General features: G+C 40.5%; 1 long non-coding RNA gene across 1 annotated transcript; it reads left to right on the forward strand.

Moving 5' to 3' along the window:
- Positions 1 to 10179: 10179 nt before the first annotated feature.
- On the forward strand, positions 10180 to 12042 carry LOC113963685. Its single transcript, XR_003532914.1, has 3 exons — positions 10180 to 10457; positions 11215 to 11375; positions 11766 to 12042. It is a non-coding gene; the product is annotated as an uncharacterized LOC113963685 (long non-coding RNA).
- The last annotated feature ends 662 nt before the right edge of the window (positions 12043 to 12704 follow it).

A 12704-nucleotide genomic window follows, 5' to 3' on the forward strand; every position in this document is an offset into this window, starting at 1 on the left:
TCAGAAAAACTACTGCACTTGCACTTGCAGAAGAAAAACCTAACTGTGGCTGTGTGGCTGATTGTGGTTATGCGTGTTATGAACTGACATTTGGGTGAATTTAAAACTGTAGTGATTCTTGCTTGTACTTAAAAAAGCTTTTATTTCTAAAGAGTCTGATAGGATAAAGTCAAAGAGACTGCTAAAAAATTGTGTTGATTTTACTTCCTGCCCTCAGATAAAAGGCCATCCATTTTATTTTTATAGTATAGGTCTGAATTTTTAGGTGTGCTTTTTAGTCAAATCAAGTGAGTAACAGAAATACATGTAACACTTTTCCATATAATTTAACATGATTTACAATTTAAGGGGGCTGCACTGTACGGATACAAAAAAAATTGCATTCAAAGAATTGGATATTACTAATTATTAGAGTTGGTGGTTTTTTTCTATTTGGAATATCTGAAATAAACATGAAAACAAATCAGAGAATTTACAGAAAACATTTCCAAAATTGAAGAATTTTTAAAGGTTTTTTTTCCAATGTAAGTATTGTGAGATTTCAAGAGGATACAGATTTACCTAAACATAATTAAGCAGTACTAGCCAATGAAATAAGTATTCAGAAAACTTATCTTTTTGTTTTAAAGACTGTTTCTTAAATCAGTGGCTGGAAGGAAATGTCTTTGTGAATCTTTGCATATATTCCAAAGGGCTCTAAGGCTAAGTGGCTGCACTTTGCATAGCGTCTGCTGACTTCCCATTCAGAGCCCCTGTGACAGGCGGGGGGTGGAGGGGTGCTGTGCTGTGGTTTGTGGGAATAGGCTCTTTCAGTTCTGGTTTATTACATGGCTAATTAACCAAGGTCACCGAGCGCTTCTATAAGCCTGCCAATAGAGACATCACTGGTGCTTTAACAGATCTGTTTATTATATTGCATGCCCTGATAAAACGACAGTTTTATATATATATATATACACACACATATATATATATCAGCTTTTACCTGGAGCATTATATAAACATACAAATATAGGAAACAAAAAAACCCCTGAAATAGCAGGCAATACAGTATTCTGGATTTTGACATGCTTAAACCCATTTCTTTTCCATGTTATTGCACAATGGTTTGATGTTGCAAATATAAATAATGACTACAGGAATTTGTAAGCTGTGAGGTTAACATGTCATAATAATAACCTGACTTACCTGTGACATGGATCTTCAGCAAGATTACCACTGTATATACAAATTACCATGGAATGCAAGGTGGTGAATAATTAGTGAGTAAGACAAGGGACTGCATCTCAGGATTATACACCAGGCTAAAATAAACCTCAGCATCCCTGAAGCTGATATGTCTGCAGAATAGGTCTACTTACTGCTGACTCTGCTCAGAGCCATCTCGCAAGATGTTGTCACCCTCATTTAAGTAGCTAAGGGCTCTCTTAAAACTATTAAGAGCAGTACTCTTCTCTGGACCAACAGTTCAGGTCAGAGTCCTCCTCAGACTGTTCTTGGCATGCATGGTGCTCTCACTCCTGCTCCAGACCTGTCTGTGAAGGGAGGTGTGCGTGACACTGTCCCTGTATGACACTGTCCCTGTGAATGACAGGTACAACCCTTCCCAGGGGAGCTTTGGCAACAGCTCATCAGCCCCACAACACCCACTTGGAACCTTCCTCTAAGTGACCCCGCAGCAGCTGTGCATTGCTCCCTTCTGCCAAGAGCAGCTTATGGAAGGACTGCTGCTACATGACGGGATGCTGAACAGTGACAAGGTATTCCCTTTCATTGTGCCAGCCTCTCCTCAGACATGAGATGAACTGCTGCTCCCTTGTCTGAAACTGGAGAGTCACTGGAAGTTATTGATTCTGCATCTGTGCTAATCCATATGGAGCCTGTTTTTCTGTGACTATGTGGATATGGCAGTGTGCCTCGTTAAGTCCGATCTGGAAATCATCCAGTGTGGTTTGACCCCTGCAATGCCACTGACTGACCTGGAATGATTTCAAGATGATCTTCAGAAAGGTGAGGAATGTGCAACCCAATCTTGAGTGATGGTGAAGCGAGCAGTCTGCACAGTCTTATCTGGGAAGTGCTAATCTGCACTTCAGAGAATCACAGAATGACAGAATGTGTTAGGTTGGAAGAGACAACAGTGGGTCATCTGGTCCCACCTCTCTGCTCAAACAGGGTCTCCAGGCAGTTCTTGAATATCTCCAGTGTGGGAGACTCCACAACCTCTCTGGGCAATCTGTTCCAGTGCTTGGTCACCTGCACAGTAAAGATGTTCTTTCTCATATTCAGGTGGCATTTCCTGTGCATCAGTTTCTGCCCATTGCCTATTGTCCTATTGTTTGGCACCACTGAGAAGAGCCTGCTGTAGTGTTGTATTCTGTAGGGTCCTACTTTTTCTAGGAGAGGCTCAAGGGTCTGGTGTGAACCCCAAAGTCCCTTAAAATTGCTGAAATGCCCCCAGGGGGTTCTTGGCCCTAGGTGAAATTTTCTGGGCTATGATCTTGTAGTGCATTGACCCTGGCTGGACACCAGGTACCCACCAAAGCCGCTTTATCACTCCCTTCCGCAGCTGGAGAGAGAAAGGCAATGAAAGGTTCCTAAGTTGAGATAAGGACTGGGGAAAATCACTCAACAAGCACTGTCATGGGCAAAACAGACTCAAAGTGGCGATATTAATTACATTTATTAGTAACAGAATCGAAGCAAGATAATGAGAAGTAAAATGCATGCTAAAAATGCCTTCCTCTCACCCCTCCCTCCTTCCTAAGTTCTACCTCCTCTCCCCCAGTGGCTCAGGGAGATGGCGAATGAAGTTTACGGTCAGATCATCACAGGTTGTTTCTGATGCTGCTCAGGGAGAGGATTCCTCCCCCTGTTCCAATGTGGAATCCCTCCTATGGAAGACAGTCCTTCACGAACTTCTCCAACATGAGTCCATCCCATGGGGAACAGTTTTCACAAACTGGTCCAACATGGGTCACTTTTCCACGGGGTGCAGTCTTTCAGGCACAGGCTGCTCCAACATGGGTCCCGCACAGGGTCACAAGTCCTACCAGGAAAACCTGCTCCAGCATGGGCTCCTCTCTCCACAGGTCAGCAGGTCCCTGCCAGGACCCTGCTCCAGCTTGGGCCTCCCACGGGGTCACAGCCTCCTTTGGGCATTCACCCGCTCTGGCATGGGTCTCCTCCATGGGCTGCAGGTGGATCTGTACCACCATGGTCCTCCATGGGCTGCAGGGACACAGCTGCTCCACCATGGGCTGCACCACAGACTGCAGGGGCCTCAGCTCTGGTGCCTGGAGCACCTCCTGCCCCTCCTTCTGCACTGACCTTGGTGTCTGCAAAGTTGTTCACATGTTCTCACCCTGCTCTTCTCTGACTGCAATTTCATCTGCAAATGAAATCCTTCTTAAATATGTTATCACAGAGGTGTTACTATCATTCCTGATGGGCTCAGTTTGACCAGGAGCGGGTCCGTCCTGGAGCTGGCTGGCATTGGCTTCGCTGGACATGGGGGAAGCTTCTGGCAGCTTCTCACAGAACCATGCCTGTAGCCCCCCGATACCAAAATCTGGCCCCACAAATTCCAGTACACATCTGAAGAGGCTGGATGCCTCAGTGGCCCGAGCTACACAAGTTGTATTTCCAGGGGGATCCAGAGCAGGTCAACATCTGTGATTCTCTACTGACCTTTCCTATATTTTCTTCAAAGGCCTCCAGCGCATTACGGGAACCATTTCTCAACATCACCCTACATGTCATTCCCATCCTCAACCTCACATCCTGTTTTGGTACCAAGAGATGAGGTGTTTCTTTGCTGTTGAAGACAAGGATCCTAAAGATTAGCATGTAGTGTGCTGAAAAGGCTGCCTCTTGTACCATGATGTCCCTCCACTGACTTGCACCTTCTTCTATGGTTAGGTAATTCTTCTATGGCAGGAAATATCACCTTACTTGGTAGTACTAGAAAAACTAGGTTCATTACTCATTTAACATTCAAATAAGCATTTTCTTCTTCTATCTTACAAAGATTCTGAAAATGATTAATTTGATGGTATACTGAAACCACCATCTCTCAGATGGTGCAGAAACCACCACCTTCTCCTCATCCACTTCTCATGGCTACCGTATTCTCCTAGACTTATTAGGTGGAGCTCAGCTCTGGAACAGGATAATTGCACTTAGATATGTGCATATAAATGCCACATATGGACTAGAAGCCTAGGCTTCCCTGGTGGTCACTATATCTAGTTGATACAATCAGTGGAAAGGCAGGGTGATTCAGCTTCCTCAGGCATGGACACTAGGGGCTTGATTCATGTGCCAGAACTCCTGGTAGGGTGTCAGTGCACAAGTGAGAAGCCTACAGTAATACATGTAACAAATAATGATAGCTATTAAGGGATCCTAAAAGCAGATTGGACAAAAAAAATAAGGAAAACAGTAATTCTTCCTATAGTTATTTGACCAGAAGTCATTGCTCCTTAGAAGCATGAGCTGCCTGGAGAAGTTAAAGAGTGATTATCAGTGCCTTGTAAACTGAGGAACACCACCACTGAAACTGGTGCTGGTCATGGTGAACCGCATCTGCAATAGTCACAACCACTAGCAGTCATTCCTGTAGTCCTTACAAGTATCTAACCCAGCTCTAGGCAAGATGCAAAGGATGACCAGGACTTTTCTTAGCTTTTTACAGTTCATCAGGGAAATCACATCACTACAAATTACACCTATATACTTGTTTACTAATCATTCCTGAGACCATTTCTGGTCTTGTCTCTTAGAAACAAGTATACTCATAAGTTGTCAGAATGAAAAGAGAAAAAGCTGAGAACAAAAAAAAAATGTCCACCCTAAAACCCCAACCCAAAGAACTACACTCTGTCAGAATGAAGTGTCAGTAGGACTCAGACTTCTGACTCCAAGAAAATCAGGCAAGGAGAAAACTTTTTACTATCTGTTCCCTGTACTTCACCATTCAATAAACTTAGCAGATGAATCTGGAGCTATATTTTGCTCTTTGGCTGTTTAATATCCTGTTACGGTCTTTGGAACATGGGTCAAAATACTGTTCTAGTCATCAGGGTATAGAGACATGCTAGTGACTTGGATTAGATTACAGAGAGACATCAGTTTGCAGCTCTTCTGTCACACATAGATTTGCTTCCTCACTGCCAAGAAGGAAATTCAAGCACATCATTCATGTCCTGGGTGAATAAAAGGATGGAACAACTACGTCTCACATTTTCAAAAAGGAGAAGAGTGATGGGTTCTCCATTTTTTATGAAACTAAATGTGTCCTATTTGGTCTGATTTGATTTCAAATGTAATTGTATTTTTACTCACTGGATCCTAAGTTCTTTCACACGCAGTAAGTGTAAACAAGCTGTTCTTTTGAGGTGACGGTTACAGGATTACAGAGAAGCTCCTCACAGACCTGTGTCCTGACACATCCATGCAATCATACCAAAAGTTTCACACTCTGGAGATTACTGTGGTAAAGGGTTGTTTATAGATAGTTTAAATTGGGAGAAACTTAAGATACGGGTTCATTCACCACTTGTATAAAATGTGTTAGCCTTACCAGGATTTTTTTTCTATGATTTGTCAGATTTCTGGTTGTGGAGCCTTGAATGTAAAGACTGAGTTGGCCCAACTTTTTTCATATCAATACTGAGAGATCAAATTGAATACATTCTGTTCTTACAAGTATAATTTAAAAGGGAATCTCGCTGTTGCTGCCACTCCAGGTATAAGGGCTGTGTATTTGTAAACATTTAATTACCTACTTTGTAAAATCTGAACTAATGTTTTACAGGAAAAATCTAAGCACAATATTTCTGGAGAGAAGCATGTTAAGACTTCCATTGCTTTTATTTTGTTCCAGCAGTGCCAAATATCTAAACAGCATAGATTTAAACCACTTTCACAAAGCTGTTGACTTGAGTAGGGCATGCCAACCATTTAACCAACAATCTCTTTTCCTTTGACTTCTAGATTTTTTCCAGTCATGTGAAATCTTCTCTGTTTGGTATTAATTTTCCATAATTCTTTGGGTAAAAAGGGCAACAACCTTCTTATTCTCACCATCTTTTCTCCTGAACACCATCCTTTTCTTTGTACCTGGCTAATAACTTAAAGTAGTATGAAAATTTAAGCAGTTAATGTCTGTTCCCAGTGTTTGTCAAGAGTCCTTTTGGTTTTAGACACCCACACATGGTCTCCTTTTGTAAAAAGAGGTGCTTTTCCTGTAAGCCTCCATACATTGCTTGCCAAATCATCATCAAGCTGAGGGGTTTACACCAGCAGGATTGATACACACAGTTCTCTGAAACCTGCCATTAGAGACCTTCATAAAAGTGGGTAACAGTGTAGTAAAGGCACTGTGAATTCTAAAATACTTCCACATCTTGGAGTTCTTAAAGTTCTGCTAAAGTACTCTGTAACTGCAGTTTTGACTTCACTATCAGTAACAAAATGATGAACATGTAAATGTTACCTTAACAAACTACTGAAAGACCTTTTAGGAAAATTCTTTAAGCCTCTCAGTCTGTACTGTCTGAACTTCAATTCTTTCAGCAAAAAATTATTTAAAAGGCTTCTGAGCCTTTATTGTCCATCTTATCTGCTGATCCTAGACCCCAGGCGCTTTATATGCATAGCATGTATGTCATTGTTACAACGTACTTGAAACTGCAGCTGTCCTTGGAGAACCGCTGTATTCCCAAAGTGAGCTTCCTGTTGTGCAGCACCATGAAATTCTTCTGTTTCTTTTAAAATGTACTTGCATTGCCTTGTGCAAAGTGGAGGCTGACTGTCTTCTTGATGGATGGTCAAGGCCTTACTACATTCATTTGGCTTTTCAAAAAACAGAGCTTATGCCTCCCAAAATTGCTTATCAGGCCAGTACAAAATTTTCTTTAACAGGAACGCTCCTGTAGCCAACACCAGGGGTTATTTGGCTTCTTGAAGGAGGATGAAAGATCTGCTGAGAGGAACTTTCCTGAGACACCTGTTAGTTTCTCGAACCCCTTGGAAAAGATGCCTGGAACTTCTCTTACAGCCAGAAGAAGAGTGAGAGGTGTCTAAATGCAGCTTGAGGAATAGAAAGGACATTTGGGACTTTGATTCAGCAAGCAAAGACCAATCGGTCTGTAGTTTAATACTGAGTCAGGAGGATTTGGAGCTCTTGGGTGTCTTGACTGGAAAGAAAGAGAATTTAGGACTTGGTAGGACTAAAAACATGTCAAAGACCTTTACTTTTAAAGCAAACTGTCTTGAAAAAGAAAGTGGTGGTTAGGAAAGGGAACTGGTTTGGAAAGGGAACTGGACTGGTTCAACCTCTGGAGCAGATTTCACTTAATGATGTAGAGATGTCTGTAATACCTCTTATGGTTGCCTAATAGTTTCCATTATGTGCTGTTGTTTTCTTCTGTCCATAATTCTGTCAAGGTTCTGTGATTTGAGATTAATTTTTTTTTTGCTTGTGCTCTGCCAGTCCCTGAATTTCTTGGATATTTGTAAAGAAAGGCAAGACCTTCCTGTGAACCAACTTAGAAAACTTTTTTATATAAATCTTCACCACTGTCATGGCTTTTAGAAGGCATTTGAAATTTGTTATGAGACATGACCTGGGAGTAAGGAGGGGTTTTTGATGCCCTATGAGAGTGCATGTGGATCAGAACAAGATAGTAAGAACTTCACTACTTCTTTCTGTTATTGGCCCAGTCTCTCAGAAGTGGTGATTCATCATATCTCAAATCTTGCTTCTCTGATTTGAGACACCTGAAGGAGGCTGGAAACCAGAAAATTGTTTAACAGTGTCACTTACCAGTTTTTTAAATCTTTATTTAAGACAAAAGGAAATTATTCCAAAATATTTCCACATCCTCTTCTCTGCCACAATCTTTTAATTCAGTTTTTGATGTAAGTATTTACTTCCTCTTTGGCTTTTTCCTTTAGCCATTTTAATTTCATTTTTATCCCTCCTTTTTCCATTTTCACATGTATATATTTTATATTGCAAAAAAGAAGCTATCTTCACTTAAAATTATTCCATTTCCAATTACATATGAGCATTTGCCTCTGTATATGTGTGTTTACTTAAAATTAACTGCCTTAAAGTACTTAACAAGATTAATTTTTTAATTAATCATGCCCATCTTAATGGGCTTGATGCCCCTTACTAAGTATGCCCATCTTAATATTTAAGGATAAGAAACCTTAATTCTTTTTGTTTATGTATTTGCCCTTAAAGTAGAACTTATAAAGTGAGAGCAATATTGTTGGGCCTGAAAGGGGAAGCGGCTTTCCAAATCCTAGCCTGAACTCTGACAAAGAAATAAAAGGATAAAAAATCCTTTACAAGTTGGTCTGAACCAGCATATATATATATATAAATATATATATAAATATATATATATAATTTTTTTTTGTGGATGAGAAAAAATATTTTAAAACCAGCATTTTGCTTTTGATTACATCATCTTCTTAATTAAACACCTCTCCTGACTAGCAAAAGCCATGTTTAAGCTTGGAGAAGAAGGATTGCAATTATGTAAATATTTCAATCCTATATAAATACACCCTACCTTCAGAAGCTTGTTAAATCTCTCACAGTTGCAGAAGTCATGCTCATCAAGCCAGGAAATAGCTATAACATTATGACCAAGCTTAAATTAAAGCTCACAATTTCAACTCTGACTGTTGGACATGAAACATTTTATTAAAGATATCACAAATGATTTAGAGTAAACATAAACAATAATATTCAGTGTTTATTGATTGAAATTCTCAAATAAATCTGAAATAGTGCAAATATTCAGTGGACAGAAAAATAGAGATTTCGTTATGCAATCAGTAACTTCTAACTTCTCATCACCATGAGACACAAAAGAACATTTGAAACTAGTTTTCATACTCTTTTGCTGGTTTTGGGGAAAGGCCCTTTTATGCTTTACAAAATTTTTTAGGGAGGGATCATTGTAATAACAATTGAGATAGACAGCTAATTCTCAGAATTTTATTACACCACCATATTGAGAGATCTTCAAAAATGGCACATGGAATATTTGAATTGTATTTCCATTTTGTACATCATCTCCCTTCTCAGGTGCTTCACACGTTCACTTTGGGCTGGTGACCTGACAGAAACGTTTATACTTTGGATGCTTCAGAGCTGCCATTCTTCAAAATTGCATGTAACTCTATTTGCTCAGTTCTGCATGCAAGGGGAAGACAGATTCTAATTTTCACCCTGTTATGTGTACATTTGCTAGTTGTTTGTATTTGTTGTACTTCTATTCTGGGCTTCCATCCAATACCTTTTATTAACATTTTTTTGTGCCTGTTTTTTCCATTCCACATCCTACTTTTTATTTATTTTTATTTTTAACTTATTCCCACACTTGTAATTTTTTTTTGACATGTCCTGCAGTCTTTTCTGCTGTTTACTGGAGCTGTTTCCTTCACAACATCCCTCAGCAAAGGCTTCATGTTTCCATAACAATGTTCCATTTAAACTCTAAAGAAGTCGTCTTGTGTTTTCATCCACTGGTAGAGGATCTCCCTGTCCTAATGCTTTGAAATGGAGTCTGTCATAATATTCAGCTTAAAAGTGATCTTCTGCGGCCAAGAATTTATTTTGCATTGTACAGAAATAAGATATTAGGCCTCTTATTTAGTGGAGGTTTTTCCCACCTTCTAATAGGGTAATGGGAAAATGTTGCAGCCAAGCCTGGCACACTGGTAATATATTTTTGTATTTGTACTACTGGTCTGAAAAGTCTGGCTCAGTTTCCCTTCAGATTTAGGGAGTTGGTGAGACAGATCAATCCAACATCTACACTTCTATCTCTGGTTAACCTCCATCTTCTGTTAGGGTCTTGTTCCATATCCTCATGGGCTAGGAGCACATTTACCAGAAGAAACTGTAGGGATTTGAAACCCTGTAAACTGGAAGACTTTGTTGCACAGGCCTGGAAAGATATGAGGTCCCTGTGTACTGGGGGCTATCTCATCCTGACATCTGTCTAACAAGCACTTCTTCATAGAGATGATCTTGAGACGTGGCAACCATGGAGGTTGCCTACAGAATCATTGTCTTTGTGACCCGTCTGGCTCAGCCACCTTTTTGTGCTTTGGAGATGTTTCCAAAGATGGAAGGTAGAGAGACTGTTACAGCTCAGGTGACCCTTCTGTCCCAGATCCCTGCTCTGACTGGCACTGGGCTCTCTGACTTGCAGAAGCTGTGGTCAGATGCCTGGCCAAACCTGGGTCCACATAATACCAGCATTGCAGAGGCATTTACAGAGATGTTGCTTAACTCTCATTGTGACATTAGGGCCCACAAATCTCCTGGGTATCCAACTCACAAATAGATGAAACCATATCTGCTTCAGTCTATCAGGAGCCACACTGTGCACAACTCCAGCTAGAAAAGCCCTTGGAAGCACTAAGTAACAAAGGGGCTTTTCATTCAATGTCTCTCTGTCTCTTCAAATAGCAAAGGTTAAACAAGTCAAGAGGTGTCAAGAGAAGATTCTGGAGCACGCTAAGTAGAAAGAGTTGTACAACATGCATTCAGCAACCATAAGCAACTAAAACAGGAGGTAACTGAGCTGGTAACAAACCTATGGTTTCCTGTCACTAAAATGTATGTGAAAAAGGTCAAGATACATGTTTTTAAGAAAATTTTTTAATTGTGCCTTAGGAATTGTAGGGCACTGCCAGGGCAATGGTTAAGGACCATCCACAGTATGCCAGAAATCTAATATCTGACAATCAGTGAGGAAACCTGGTGTGGTTTCCCTGAAATAAATATTGTGCTATTCAGGTTTGAGTTCTTTGAGGTAGTCAGAAAAAATACCAACATAACACTTTAAAATGCTCCTATGGAGTTTTGTACATGAAACCAAAAGCTACCATACTCTCACAGACATCTCACCCAATAAATAAAGAAGGGATAAACATGGGTGGGGCAGAATATATAGTGGCTAAATAGGATAAATACTGTCAGCACAGCAGCAATTTTCTGCATGACTGTTTTATTCAGGACGTTTCTGGGGATGAACAGGTCCATCACTTGAACAGAGTTTGAAAATGAATGATACAGAAAGGGCATCTTGACTTCAAATTCCCGATTTCTGGTGCAGTAATTCCTCAACTACTTAGCACTCCTCTGTCTCTTACCAGTAAAATGTTGCCATCCTTTAGGTGGAATACCTATTTGTCTGCATCATCTACAGTGCTTCAGAGGACTGGGACTGCTTTTAGTGTGAGAACTTTAATATTCCAACAAATATGAACACTCTATGCCCCTTATTGCCTCTTTTTTTATCCACTAATTGGTGAGACTTGCTGTATTTTCCATAAAGGTAAGGTCTACAGTTTTTGAATCTGAAGTAATTTTAACTTCACATAACATGGCTGCAAAGTTTGGAATCGGGATTTAGCATTGCTATTGTTGTTTGCTTACATCTGCAAGATATAAACTAGGCAGAAAATACCATCTCTGAATTTTTTTAAAGTTCTTTGTAAAATGTGTCAGTTTATGAACATTTTTAAATTACAAATGTTCTGATTTTCTTTTTTTAGCATTTCACTTTTTTATTCTATATTTCTTGTGGGAACCTGTGTCCCGGACTGGTCAAAAGTCCTAGATGTACCAGGACAAATCATCATCCCAGGTAAAAGACATATAGGCTCTGTTTTCCCATCTGTCTCTTTATTTTGTGATTCCATGTGCCCTGCTTCTGGTACGGGAGATGTTGAAGCAGTTTGGGCCACCATGGCAACATTGTCCTGCTTAGCAACTGTTTGTCCAGTTTGGAGAAGCATCATTGTTGTCCATCAAAAGGCTGATCACTTTGAGAGGACAGTATGAATAAATTCACTAAGGTTTCGTCTGAGCAAGACAGAACAGACGCTGAAGAAGGAATTTCCAGGAACATGTATATCCTGGGGGGAAGAGAGGTTTCATTTCTTAGTGAGCATTTGCCTATTTCTCCACAAATCACTGGCAGTACAGGCGTATGTTTATTACCCTATGTCCATCTTGAGCGAAGTGTGGTGAGAAAGGCAGTGCCTTACTGATTTTTGGAGTGATGTATTTCCTCTTCCTGGGTGTATCCCTGGGGCTTGCAAGCTGTCAGGGAAGACACTAGAAGGTATGCCAGCTGAGATGTGCCATCCTGGAACAGGGCACTTCCCAGGGCTGTGCCTATGCTAGCACAGCTCACTCCTGATGGAGTGCAGCAGTTTAATGGGTCAAAATCTACCTACTTAATTTCTTCTTCCTCCCCAGGCCAGAAGAGGTTAACAGGCACTTGAACAGGGATTCCCCAGCTTTAATTGTCTAGCAGTTTCTAGTAAGATACTTTCAGTGGAAGACTCTTGACTCTGGAGTTCTCTTCCAAGGAAGCCCAGAATGGGTTCACTGACCTGTGGGGCACAGACAGGCTTTCACCTGAAGGAGAAATGGGCAATCTGGTTTTGTTCTGAAATTACACACAGAGAAAGGAGAAAACCATTGTGAAGCAGTGGTTTGGTGAACTTTGTGCATCCTTTCTGTGTTAGGCACGTATTATACATAAAAGAGAAACTGAATGACTGGTAACACAAACTGCATATTAGCTCCCAACCTCCATTGTCTTGTTTGTTTTGAACCCACAGTTTTCAAAGATGGGATTAATTTGCTGTTCCCT

This window comes from Neopelma chrysocephalum, unplaced genomic scaffold (genome assembly GCF_003984885.1).
Source record: "Neopelma chrysocephalum unplaced genomic scaffold, ASM398488v2 Primary Assembly neopelma1_25, whole genome shotgun sequence".
Classification (NCBI taxonomy): Eukaryota; Metazoa; Chordata; class Aves; order Passeriformes; family Pipridae; genus Neopelma; species Neopelma chrysocephalum.